Source organism: Papio anubis, chromosome 5, assembly GCF_008728515.1.
Source record: "Papio anubis isolate 15944 chromosome 5, Panubis1.0, whole genome shotgun sequence".
Lineage (NCBI taxonomy): Eukaryota > Metazoa > Chordata > Mammalia > Primates > Cercopithecidae > Papio > Papio anubis.
In genome coordinates, this window is record NC_044980.1 from 22,599,276 (window position 1) to 22,610,854 (window position 11,579).

Here is an 11,579-nt window from a genome sequence, read left to right on the forward strand (position 1 = left end):
TTAACCCTTTACTATGCTTAAACTATAGGTTAACTAAAGACAAGGAGGCTCATAGTACGTAATAGTATCCCGATTATCCCTTTTATAATAGTGTGCTGAGTGTTATCTAATAAGAATAATTGTAATTCCTAAGTAAAAATATGATTGATTGATTGCTAGAAGGATTCATGACTTTACCAAATATAAATATCTGAAATAATTATTCCAGTAAAGGATATACTCCCGCAAAATTAAATAATGCAAATAAAAACAAAATGAAGAGAAACTCATAAGCAAATGAATTGTTGAACAAACAGGCTAGTGAAATAAACAGATCTCAAAGAATGAATGAAAAAATACTATTATTTAAAAAAACTCAAAATAATTTCTACCTTAGGGAACATGGTGTTTGTAAATCTTTCTTGGTTTACTATCTTGTTCAGTGAAAAGATGTACATGTTGATTTTATTTGATTTTATTTCAGTTTGACTCTTAAATGTTTACATTTATTAGTGTGAATGAATAAGTCTACAGAATTTATATACAATTTAGGCTTGTTCTAGGTCTTTACAATTATAAACAAAAGTCTAATGTATTCCAGATATTTTAATGTTTGGTTATTTACATGCTATATCTAAATATATCAAACATATATCTAAAATATATTTGTTAGATGAGTGAATATGAGCATATTACATGATTATGTGTGTGCAATTAATCTGGCTTTTTGTTCACTCTAATTTTTTGCCCACTTCTTGTAAGAAGAAGATATTATTTTCAAACAAAGAGAAAGACTATGACCCAAAGTCATTTTCTAAAACTCAGGAATACTTTTGTTTATATGTTTGATTAGGATAATGAGAAATTTGGTAACATAAAACATTTTAAGCATTTAAAATTCACTTCCATATAATATGTCATTTTAATATGAAATGTCAAAGTCTATAAGAAAAGATTGACAGTAGTTTTAAAAACTACTTATATCAATGAAATTGAATATATAAAAAACATACGAATTAGTTAAAAAAATAAAAAAATGGGCTATGAAAATGCAATTTACAAAAGAAGAAAGGTGGATGACAATTAAACTTATCAAAAAAATGCTCAAATTCACTGTACTCAGAAAAGTGTAAATCAAAATATAAGTGGACAACATTGTTCTGTCGGATCCGGGAATATTAAAGAGTCTGATAACTTCCAGATTTTAGCGACGTTGCTGACAAATAGCCACTTGCATATAGAATTGACAGACAGGGGATGCAAAAACAACCTAAATATTTTGGGGTAGGATCTGACAGTATCAATTAATACTATAATAGTGTGCATATTATCTCACTTAATGTATTTGTGATATATATCCTATATAAATAACCAAAACTGTAATACATCTCGAATGCATGCTTTGTTTATAACTATAAACACTGGGAAAAAAAACACCCTAAGATACATATTGATAGTGTAATGGTTGGGTAAGATATGAAATAATCATTAATTAGAATAAAAGCAATAATCTAAAAGAATTAGGTGCATATGTATTAAGTGATCTGAAATATACCCATTTTATATACTGCTCTCTGGAATAAAAAACTTGAGAAACATATGTATAGAATAATCACATTATTATTACAATTCTTTCTGTGTGTGTATGTGTATGCAGTTATAGGTGTGTAGAGATAGATTTAGTCATCATCAAAAATACCTAGAAGTTTATGCAGCAAATTTCCAAGGCATTTTAAACATCAGGCGAAATAATAGGTAAATGTTTATGCAATATATTTTCATTTTATTATTTTACCATAACATATAAATTTTAAAATAATGCAAAGTATTTCTTTCAAAATACATATCAGATTGTGTGGCTTATTGTAAAATTATTTATAGGGCCGATGTTGTGGCTCATGCCTGTAATCCCAGCACTTTGGGGGGCTGAGGCGGGTGGATCGCGAGGTCAAGATATTTGAGACCATCCTGGCCAACATGGTGAAACTCCGCCTCTACTAAAAATACAAAAATTAGCTAGGCTTGGTGGCGCACGCCTTTAGTCCCAGCTACTTGGGAGACTGAGGCAGGAGAATCGCTTGAACCCGGGAAGTGGAAGTTGAAGTGAGCTGAAATCACACCACTGCACTCCAGCCTGGCGACAGAGTGAGACTCCGCCAAAACAAACAAACAAACAAACAAAACCAATAAAAATAAAAATAATTATAATACTGTAATTCTCTTCTGCTTCTCTACTTATAGCATGAAAAATTCTGTTTTCCATAGTGATTATTAGTTTTAACTCATGTAACCATGTAGCTGTATAGAGAAAAAAAAAAATTTTGATGACAAGGGAAAAGTAAAAAGGCAAAGAAAGGTGGATTTGATTGACAAACTCAAACTCTATTGAGAGAATATTTTCTTTGAAAGAATTAAGCTCAGGGGTTTACAACTTTACTTCAGGCAACAGAACTTAGATTTAAAATGCTAAATCTCTATCGACTTGCAGAAAAATGCATATAAACCTTGTTTAGGTCGTGTAGTAGCCTGTGAGTCTCTTGGGATCTGAAAAAAGTTTGAGAGCATTTGAATTGCATATGGAGTTATTAGATGAAAGGATCCATATGCATTAATGTATAAATATTTCCAAACATATCTCCAGTTACTTTACACAATAACATTTCAAGAGAAAACAGAAATGGAAAGAGAAAAACAAAACAAAACAAAACAAAAAAAACACTAAATTTGGGCCAGATTAGCTTTCACCAGTTCAAAGAATTTCTATACTTTATAATTCAAGCAAAATAATTTAATTAGTTTGTTTCAAAGAATGACCTTCCAATATTCTAAATTTGACCTTGTGTTTGTTTAAACTAGCTAAATCACTAAAAGTATAATGTCTTGTAATATATTTATTTATAAAAAGCAAATTGTTATGGGATTCCTTTATTTGAAGTCAAGCAAAATACATAGCCAGCATACAAATGTAAGCATCCCTTCATTCTATGATAAAAGAGTCGAGCACAACTTCAGAGAACTTTTTCTCTACTCTAAGGAGAAAATTTAATTCCTGCTTTTTGCTACAATACCTTTCAGAAATGAAATTAATTCTTTGAGATTTCCCATAGTTTCATTCTTCTTCTTGTCATTAATATAAACAAGTGTACGATTAATCTGATGATCAATAAGGTTACTTGACTACAAATAAAATATATCCACACAAAGATACCTTTATTAAAGCAAATAACTAACTATAATTTTCAAAAATATTTTAGTAAGGGGACCACCTCCATTATGTCTAACTTATGTAATCATTTCTACATTGTGCAAAACTGAGTTTATTGTTTTCCAGTGTTGCTGTGTGGATTAAGCTCTATGATCTCAAGTTCATTTTTTTTTTTCCAAATTTCAACTTTTATTTTAGATACAGAGAGTACCTGAGAATATTGTGTGATGCTGAGGTTTGGGGTATGGATCCTTTCACCCATGTAGTCAGCATAGTATCTATCTCAACTGCATTCATAATACTGCGAAAAAACATAATTTCATTTTTATTTATACTTACACAGCATTCCATGGTTTATATGTACAACATTTTCTTCACCCAGTCTACCATGGATGGGCATCTGGGTTGCTGGTCTTTGCTATTGTGAATAGTGTGAAGATGAACATATGAATACGTATGTCATTTTGGTAAAATGATTTACTTTCCTTTCAGTAAAAGAACAGGACAGAAAACTAAACAATAATGTCAAACACCTACAATCATCTTATCTTTAACTTGGCTGACCAGAGCAAACAACGGGAAAAAGACTCCCTATCCAATAAATGGTTCTGGGATAATTGGCAAGCCTTATGCAGAAGATTGAAGCTGTTTGTACCCTTACATTTTACCATATGAAAAAACTAACTCAAAATACATCAAAGACTTAAATGTGAGACCTCAAACTACAAAAATGTTAGACGACAATCTAGGAAATACTCTTCTTGATGTTGACCTTGGCAAATAATTTTTGGATAAGTCCCCAAATACAATGGCAACACAAACAAAAATAGACAAGTGGGACCTAATTAAACTAAAGAGCTTCTGCACAACAAAAGAAACTATCGGCAGAGTAAACAGACAACCACAGAATGGGAGAAGATATTCACAAACTACGCATCTGACAGTGAACTAATGTCCAGAATCTATAAGGAGCTTAAACAAATAAACAAGAAAAAACCAAGTAACTCCATTAAAAATTGGGCAAAGGACATGAACAGACACTTCTCAAAAGAAGACATGCATGCAGCCAACAAACATGGAAAGGTTACATATATATATGGCATCACTGATCATCAGAGAAATGTCCATCAAAACCAAAATGATGTACCATTTTACACCAGTCAGAATGGCTATTACTAAAAAGTCAAAAAACAAGAGATGCTAGTGAGGCTGCAGAGAAAAGGGAATGCTTATACCCTATTGGTGGGAATGTAAATGAGTTCATCCACTTGGAAATCAGTCTGGAGATTTCTCTAACAACTTAAAACAGAGCTACCATTTGACTGCTTACCTTTATTTCTGATTCTGGTTCTGCAACTTCTAGATCACATTTTGTTAGTCTGAGAGTTTGACGTCATCTGTTCACACCAGGCAAACTGTCCTGTCACCTTCTCTGACCTCTTCTCGTCTTCTGCTGAGTAGATTTTGATGCTAGGGCTGCTTGCATGACATATACTTGAGAGTCATACACGCTTTTTTATTCATTTTATTTTACTTTGTACAATAATAGTCATTTTGGCATTCTTTACTGCTACAGCTTGGTTATTACATACTGTATTCCTCTATTGAGTTTTTCTAACTTCATTTTGATTTAGTTTAATGATCTCAGACGTATTTTATCTTCTACTTGTTCCAGAATCTCATTCAGCAGAATCATAAGATCTTTTATAATCTGCCATTGCGGCCTCTCTCTGACTCTTTTTTGTCTCTCTGCAAATCTGTGTGTGCATTTATTTTTTAATCTTGGAATAAATTCAGACTTACGAAAAAGGACAAAAAAATTTCAAAAAATTAAAAGAAATCCTTCATCCGGTGTTTTTTAAATTTTTATGTTATATAACCAATAATGTGTGTGTATACACACACACATACACATAAACACACACATATATAGATAATCTACAAATATGTATCTCTCTAAATGCACAAATATAGAGTATATATTAATAATTACAAATGGATTAAAAATTATAGTTGAAATTTCTGAAATTATTGGGTTAATTCTTATTCCTACTTTATGTGGGTGCTGTGATCTCACATGAAAGATGAATAACCCATTTTATATTCCAAAATAAAGATTTTAGCAATAAAAACCTATATAATTTTCTGCAGCTGTATTTAAATATTCTAATCATCTGTCACTATTTTTTGTGTCATGAATGCTTATTTTTAAATTTCAAAATAAATTCAGACTTAGGAAAAGGGGACCCAAGTTTTCAAAATATATAAATATATCCTTCATCTAGTGTTTTAAAAATTTCATGTTATATAACCAATGATGAACACTCAGAAAATAAATTAATATGTATAATAATCTACCAGTATTATTCAAATTAATTTATGTCACAGATTCTAAAGATTAGGACAAAAAGCAAAATATAATAATTTATGTGTCCAACTAATTTCCTTTTTCTGGTGCAAGATCCAATCCAGGACCAAATATTTACTTGTCATGTCTCTTTAGTGTCTTCCAACACAATTCCTCATTTTTTTCTTTGCTTTTTATGACTTTAAAACTTTTGAAGAGTATTGGCCAGTTATTTCAAGAGTGTTCTTAATGCAGGTTTATCTAATGTTTTCTCCTAATTAAGGTATGTGTTTTGAGTAAAAATATAATGGAAGTAATGGTTTATTTTTTTGATACATCATTTCATGGGTGGATGATGTAAATATGAGTCATTACTGGTTATGGTAACTTTGTGTGCTTGGTCAAGGCAGTTTCTAAATAGTAAGGTTATGTTTTTATCTTCACAATTAATATGTATCATGTGGAGAGAAACATTGAAAGTATGTAAACAGAATGATTTTATCATATTTTTGCTAATTTTGGAAACATTTCATATCAAGCTTTTGTCTTTTTTAATTAACCAAAGTAGTAACTTACCTTTCTACATTGCACTACCTGTAATAACTGAAGGATAATTTTAGTTTGCTTAAGCATGTCATATGTTTAGCCCTATACATTTGTATTATTTATTTAAACAATACAATAAACTAGAACAATGTGTCTGGAATAAATGAGAAAAAGAAAATATGTAGCCACGGCTTTAGACAGCTGCAAAGGACAGGGCTTCAGGAACATTCTGAAAACCTGCTTAAATAGACAATAAAGAAAGTCTTGATGAGAATGGAAATTGAAGGCTAGTGCCCATTTGATATAAAAGAAAAAATAATAGCTTCCTATATTATTTCTACTGCCCCATGGAACATTAACAAAACTGAATTACCCTATAAAGAGAATAATGACTTGGAAATGTGTATGGAAGAGAAGATGTTCAGTAGTCTTTATTACAGAAATTTTTTCTAATCATGAATATAAAAATTTAGCAAATGAAAAGGTGCCAAACTTTGCATGTACTTTAGCAGTATTAGGAGGAATAGAGTTTTTAAATCGATCTGAAGTCTTAAAATCTGGATTTATGTTTTAAGAAAATGATCACACATTAAAGATGGATGCCAATATAATTGAAACTTAGCAGAGCAGCTGAAAATTACCCAATACATGTATGACCTTAGTGACAATGATATCCTTTTAGAGAGCAATGCTAATTGTAAATTTTAACATTTATTGTAGGCATGAAAAGGCATGCCAGCATACAATTCATTTTAATTGCCATTAATTTGTTCATCCATGTTCCATCTTATTGGAAGCAAATAAGAAAGTTAATATGCCCTTGGCTTTTTCATGATTATGGGAAATGTGCTCCATTCATTTCCCTTTGACTCCAGATTTAAGAAAATTAAATGGGGCAGCTTTCTGAGGTACCCAAGTCTAGAAGAGTAAAGGAAGGTGTACCACAAACAGTGCATAGGTAGCACATGAATTTTAGCAAACTATTTATGTCTTTGTTTTCTAGCCCCAAAAACAACTCTAGGCATCTCATTTCACATCAATTGCTTGAAGAAATAGCATAAACAACCATGAGGGACAAACATACTTTTGGACAAGTTGTGTTCCATTGCACAGTTAAATTACTTAGTGACAGAGTGACTGCTTTGCCTACTTATACACCTAGAAGTGTCATCCTTGGCTATACTCCAGATTCTGCAGTCTCACAGCAAATCAGATCATAATGCTTAATATTGTGAAGTAAGTTTATTTATTCCGTAAGTAAGTAAATGTCATAGAAAAGGAATTGAAAACAAGGTTGCATATTGACCAGAATTAAGATGGATTAGAGTAAGATCAGCCACATTAATTCAAGATAAATAAAAGGGTTGGAAAATTACCTATTTATTATAAATGTGATATGAAAATTTAAAAGAAGTTATTTTGTGAGTTGTTTGACTTATTTTTTTATTATATTTCAGTGGATCGAAGAGTGTCCCCCCAAATTTATATCTACCAACAACCTCAGCATGTGACTTTATTTAGAAATAGGTTCTTTGCACGTAATTAAAGATTTCAAGATGAAATTACCCTAAATTTAGGATGAACCCTAAATCCATTCTTGTACAAGAAAAGGAGAATGCACAGGGAGACCATTTGCAGAGGGAAGCAGAAGGTTGAGTTATGCTGCCACAAGCCAAAAATACTGGTATTACCAGAAGTTGGGAGAGGCAAAGAAAGATTCTTTTCTGGGGTCTCTAGAGGGAGCTTAATCTCATTGAGACCTTGATTTTCTACTTACAGCCTCCAGACCTGTGAGAGAATAAATGCATTTTGTTTTAAGCTACCTGGATTTTTGTACTGAGATTGGGGCACTGTTGTATCTAATATCAAAAAATGGAAAGTGCCTTGGAATGGGTTAAAAGATATACAAACCCCAAAGATATACAAACTTTGGGGCATATGACAAAAAGTGACTAGATTGCCTTGAAAAGTCAATTGGTTTAAAAATATAGATGCCAAAGATGTTATTGGTGAAAGTTTACTGGCTATGAAAAGCATGGTAGACCGGGCACGGTGGCTCAAGCCTGTAATCCCAGCATGTTGGGAGGCCGAGGCGGGTGGATCATGAGGTCAGGAGATCGAGACCATCCTGGCTAACACAGTGAAACCCCGTCTCTACTAAAAATACAAAAAACTAGCCGGGCGAGGTGGCAGGCGCCTGTAGTCCCAGCTACTCGGGAGGCTGAGGCAGGAGAATGGCGTGAACCCGAGAGGCGGAGCTTGCAGTGAGCCGAGATCGCGCCACTGCACTCCAGCCTGGGCGACACAGGGAGACTCTGTCTCAAAAAAAGAAAAAAAAAAAAAAAAAAAAAAAAGCATAGTAGAGAAAACTCCTATCATCTTGGAGAATACATAAATCATCACGAACAGAATGTTGGTAGAACATTAAAGATTTCTGATGAGTCTCAGAAGAAAATGAGAAACACGATATTGGAAACTGGAGAAAAGGAGAGTCTTACTTTAAAATGGTAGCAAACGAAGCGGAATTTGGTTATACTGTTGGGTAGAAAACAGACCTTGTAAGCACTGAACTCGAACACACTGAATTTGAGTGCACTGTGATTTCTCCTTGCTTTGTGTGTACATGACCTTTGAACCCCAGCTAGGGGTTAGGCCAAGGAACCCAGCCTCACTTGTCAGGCCTTTTCTTGAACAAATTGGAGGATAATTGTCCCAGATGATTGTAGATCAAGTTTCTTGAATTTCTCCAAACCAGAGTGAAGAAAGCCAATTTTTCTAGGGACCTTCAAGTTGTGGGACCAACAGGAGGTCTTGTTGTTCTGCCCAACTTCTGAGAATCTTTCCTGAAGACCCATGTTGTGACCCCATGAATATCTACTTTAAATCTCAGGTTTCTTAGTAAGCATTTGAAAATTTCCACCTTACTAGCATTAATATCTTGATTCTCCCCTTCCTCTTTCACCTTTGTTTTGCTCATTTCCTTATTTATCTACTATAGGTGCTTCATCATTTTTTTTTTTCCTTTGGAATTAGGTCAGATTTGGCCCTGTGTCAAGATCTGCCTCAATACTGTTAGTAAACTCCTGTTTATCCTTCAAAACCCATTTCCGTGATCATCTCTCACATTCTCTGCAGAACTTTAACTAACCATATTTACCTTTCATAGGTGTTGCTTTGAGATTTAATGCCTTGAGATTGAAGAATTTGAGGGTCCTGAATTATTACATTGAACGGAAATCTTCTGACTCCCTCCCTTACTGACCTGTACTGGACTGCACCATGAACAAGAAATAAAATTTCTCTGTGAACCCACCAACAATATTTATTTGGTAAACCCGCTAGGATTTGGGAGTTTGTTTATTATAGTGCCAAGATTAGGTATTATAGTACCTAATCAATTACATAGTGTTTAGCTACAATGTAGTTATTTAAATGTCAATATTGGCTGTTCTTATATGACTTTATAAATATTAAAATCTAATTTTAAAAAGGTTAAAATTTTATAGAAAAAATATATATGGAAAGAACTGATATTGTAGAAAATGAAACTTAACCTAAATGATGAATAATTAGAATTTGTAGAAAACAGAAACCTATAAAATAAATAAAAGAGATTTAATAATTGTACATGAGAGAAGACATGAAAACAAAATAAACTAAGCTAAATAAAAATGTGAGTGATTCAGTTAATCTAACATATTACATAATTAACAATCTTTTATCAAATGTCAAGTATAAAAATAGGTATAAATATTTGAAAACATACTGTAAATATTTTTGAATAGTAAAATCACCAATGTGGAATCACAAGGTTGCTACCCCCAAAATAAATGAAAAATATAATTTTTGGAAAAATATGAATAGAGTTGAATAAATTTCCTTAAAGTTATTAATTATAACACTTGAATATTTGATGGGTTGAAAATAAGCTCATTTATATTAGCAATAAAAAACAAAAGTAAAAAGATGTACTGATTATACAGGCTTATAGAATTAATCTAAGAAGAAACATTTAAGATGTATATGAGTAAAATAAAACCTGCAAAGCCTCTATTGAAGAAAATGAAATAAAATGGAAGCATATTTCACGTTTGTGTATGGAAAGCCTAAAATAAAACATACAAGCTCATCCTAATGAATTAATGTTTTAATTTTAATTTTAATTTTTGGGTACATGTGCAGGTTTGTTAATAGATCAACTTTGTGTGATGGGGGTTTGTTGTACAGATTGTTTTGTCACCCATGTATTAAGCCTCGTACTCATTAGTTATTTTTCATGATCCTCTCTCTTATCTCACTCTCCACCCTCCAATAGGGCCCAGTGTGTGTTGTTCTGCTCTATGTGTCCATGTGTTCTCATCATTTAGATCCCACTTATAAGTGAGAACATGTGGTATTTGGTTTTCTTTTCCTGTGTTAGTTGCTAAAAATAATGGCCTCTAGCTCCATTCATGTTTCTGCAAAGAATATAATCTTTTTTTTTTTTAAATGGCTGCATAGTAATCTGAGGTGTGTATGTACCACATTTTCTTTATCCATTCTACCATTAATGAGTATTTAGGTTGATTCCATGTCTTTCTATTGTGAACAGTGTGGCAATGAAAGTACATGTGCATGTGACTTTATAATAGAAAAATTTATATTCCTTTGAGTATATATCTAGTAATGAGATTGCTGGGTCAAATGGTATCTCTGTCTTTAGGCCTTAGAGGAATTGCCATACTGTCTTCCACAATGGTTGAACTAATTTTTCAGCCACAAAACTACCTGCAATCTTAAAGAAATAGGGTACTCTTAAATATAAAGAAGAATCACCCATTTATTCTTAAAATAGACTTTTAAACATTTGGATTTTAAAAGTAAGGGTAAATAATGCACTACAATGGCAAACGTAATCAATTTCTTAAGGTTTGCAGAAAATTTAATAAAATGTCTTTCTTTCAAGTACCAGCCGTTATTACTGCTCCTGAAATCCAAGCCCCATCTCCATTCCCATGGTTCCAGAAGAAAACATTGGATTTCTTACACTATCATTTATACATCGTCTAAAAACATCGAGAATCACTGACAAAGGTCAGAATTAAAGTCAATGTGAGGTCAATAAGATTTAGCTTAGCATACACAACAAAATAGATCACAAGAGGAAAAGTCAAAACATTTGAAAATAAAAATTAGAGACAACAGTGGTTGTTGAATTACTAGGGGAAAAATAAGAAAGAAAATAATATACAGGAGGAAAAGTTCAACAAAATTTAATAAGCAAAGAATAGAAATAAAAATAGAAAATTATTTTAAAAGAAAAAAATGTATTGATAATTATTTCTGAAAAAGAGAAATATTAATAAAACTAGTGTGCAAGGAAAAACAGCACATTCATATAATTCATATATTGCCTCTATCAAATTGGTAAAACAACTTAATGGCAATACTAATATGATCATATATGTAAAAAACAGTCATTCTTCCTAGAGAAAAACAGTGAAAATGTACAGAGAATTGTAT

At 32.1% G+C, this 11,579-nt stretch overlaps 1 pseudogene across 1 annotated transcript in view; it reads right to left on the reverse strand.

Moving 5' to 3' along the window:
* LOC101005139 overlaps positions 1-11,073 on the reverse strand; it is a 35,385-nt pseudogene extending 24,312 nt beyond the window's left edge. Inside the window, exon 1 of the transcript XR_002522914.2 lies at positions 11,039-11,073. The product of XR_002522914.2 is annotated as a tyrosine-protein phosphatase non-receptor type 11 pseudogene (transcript). The remainder of the gene's footprint in view (positions 1-11,038) is intronic.
* Positions 11,074-11,579: the final 506 nt, after the last annotated feature.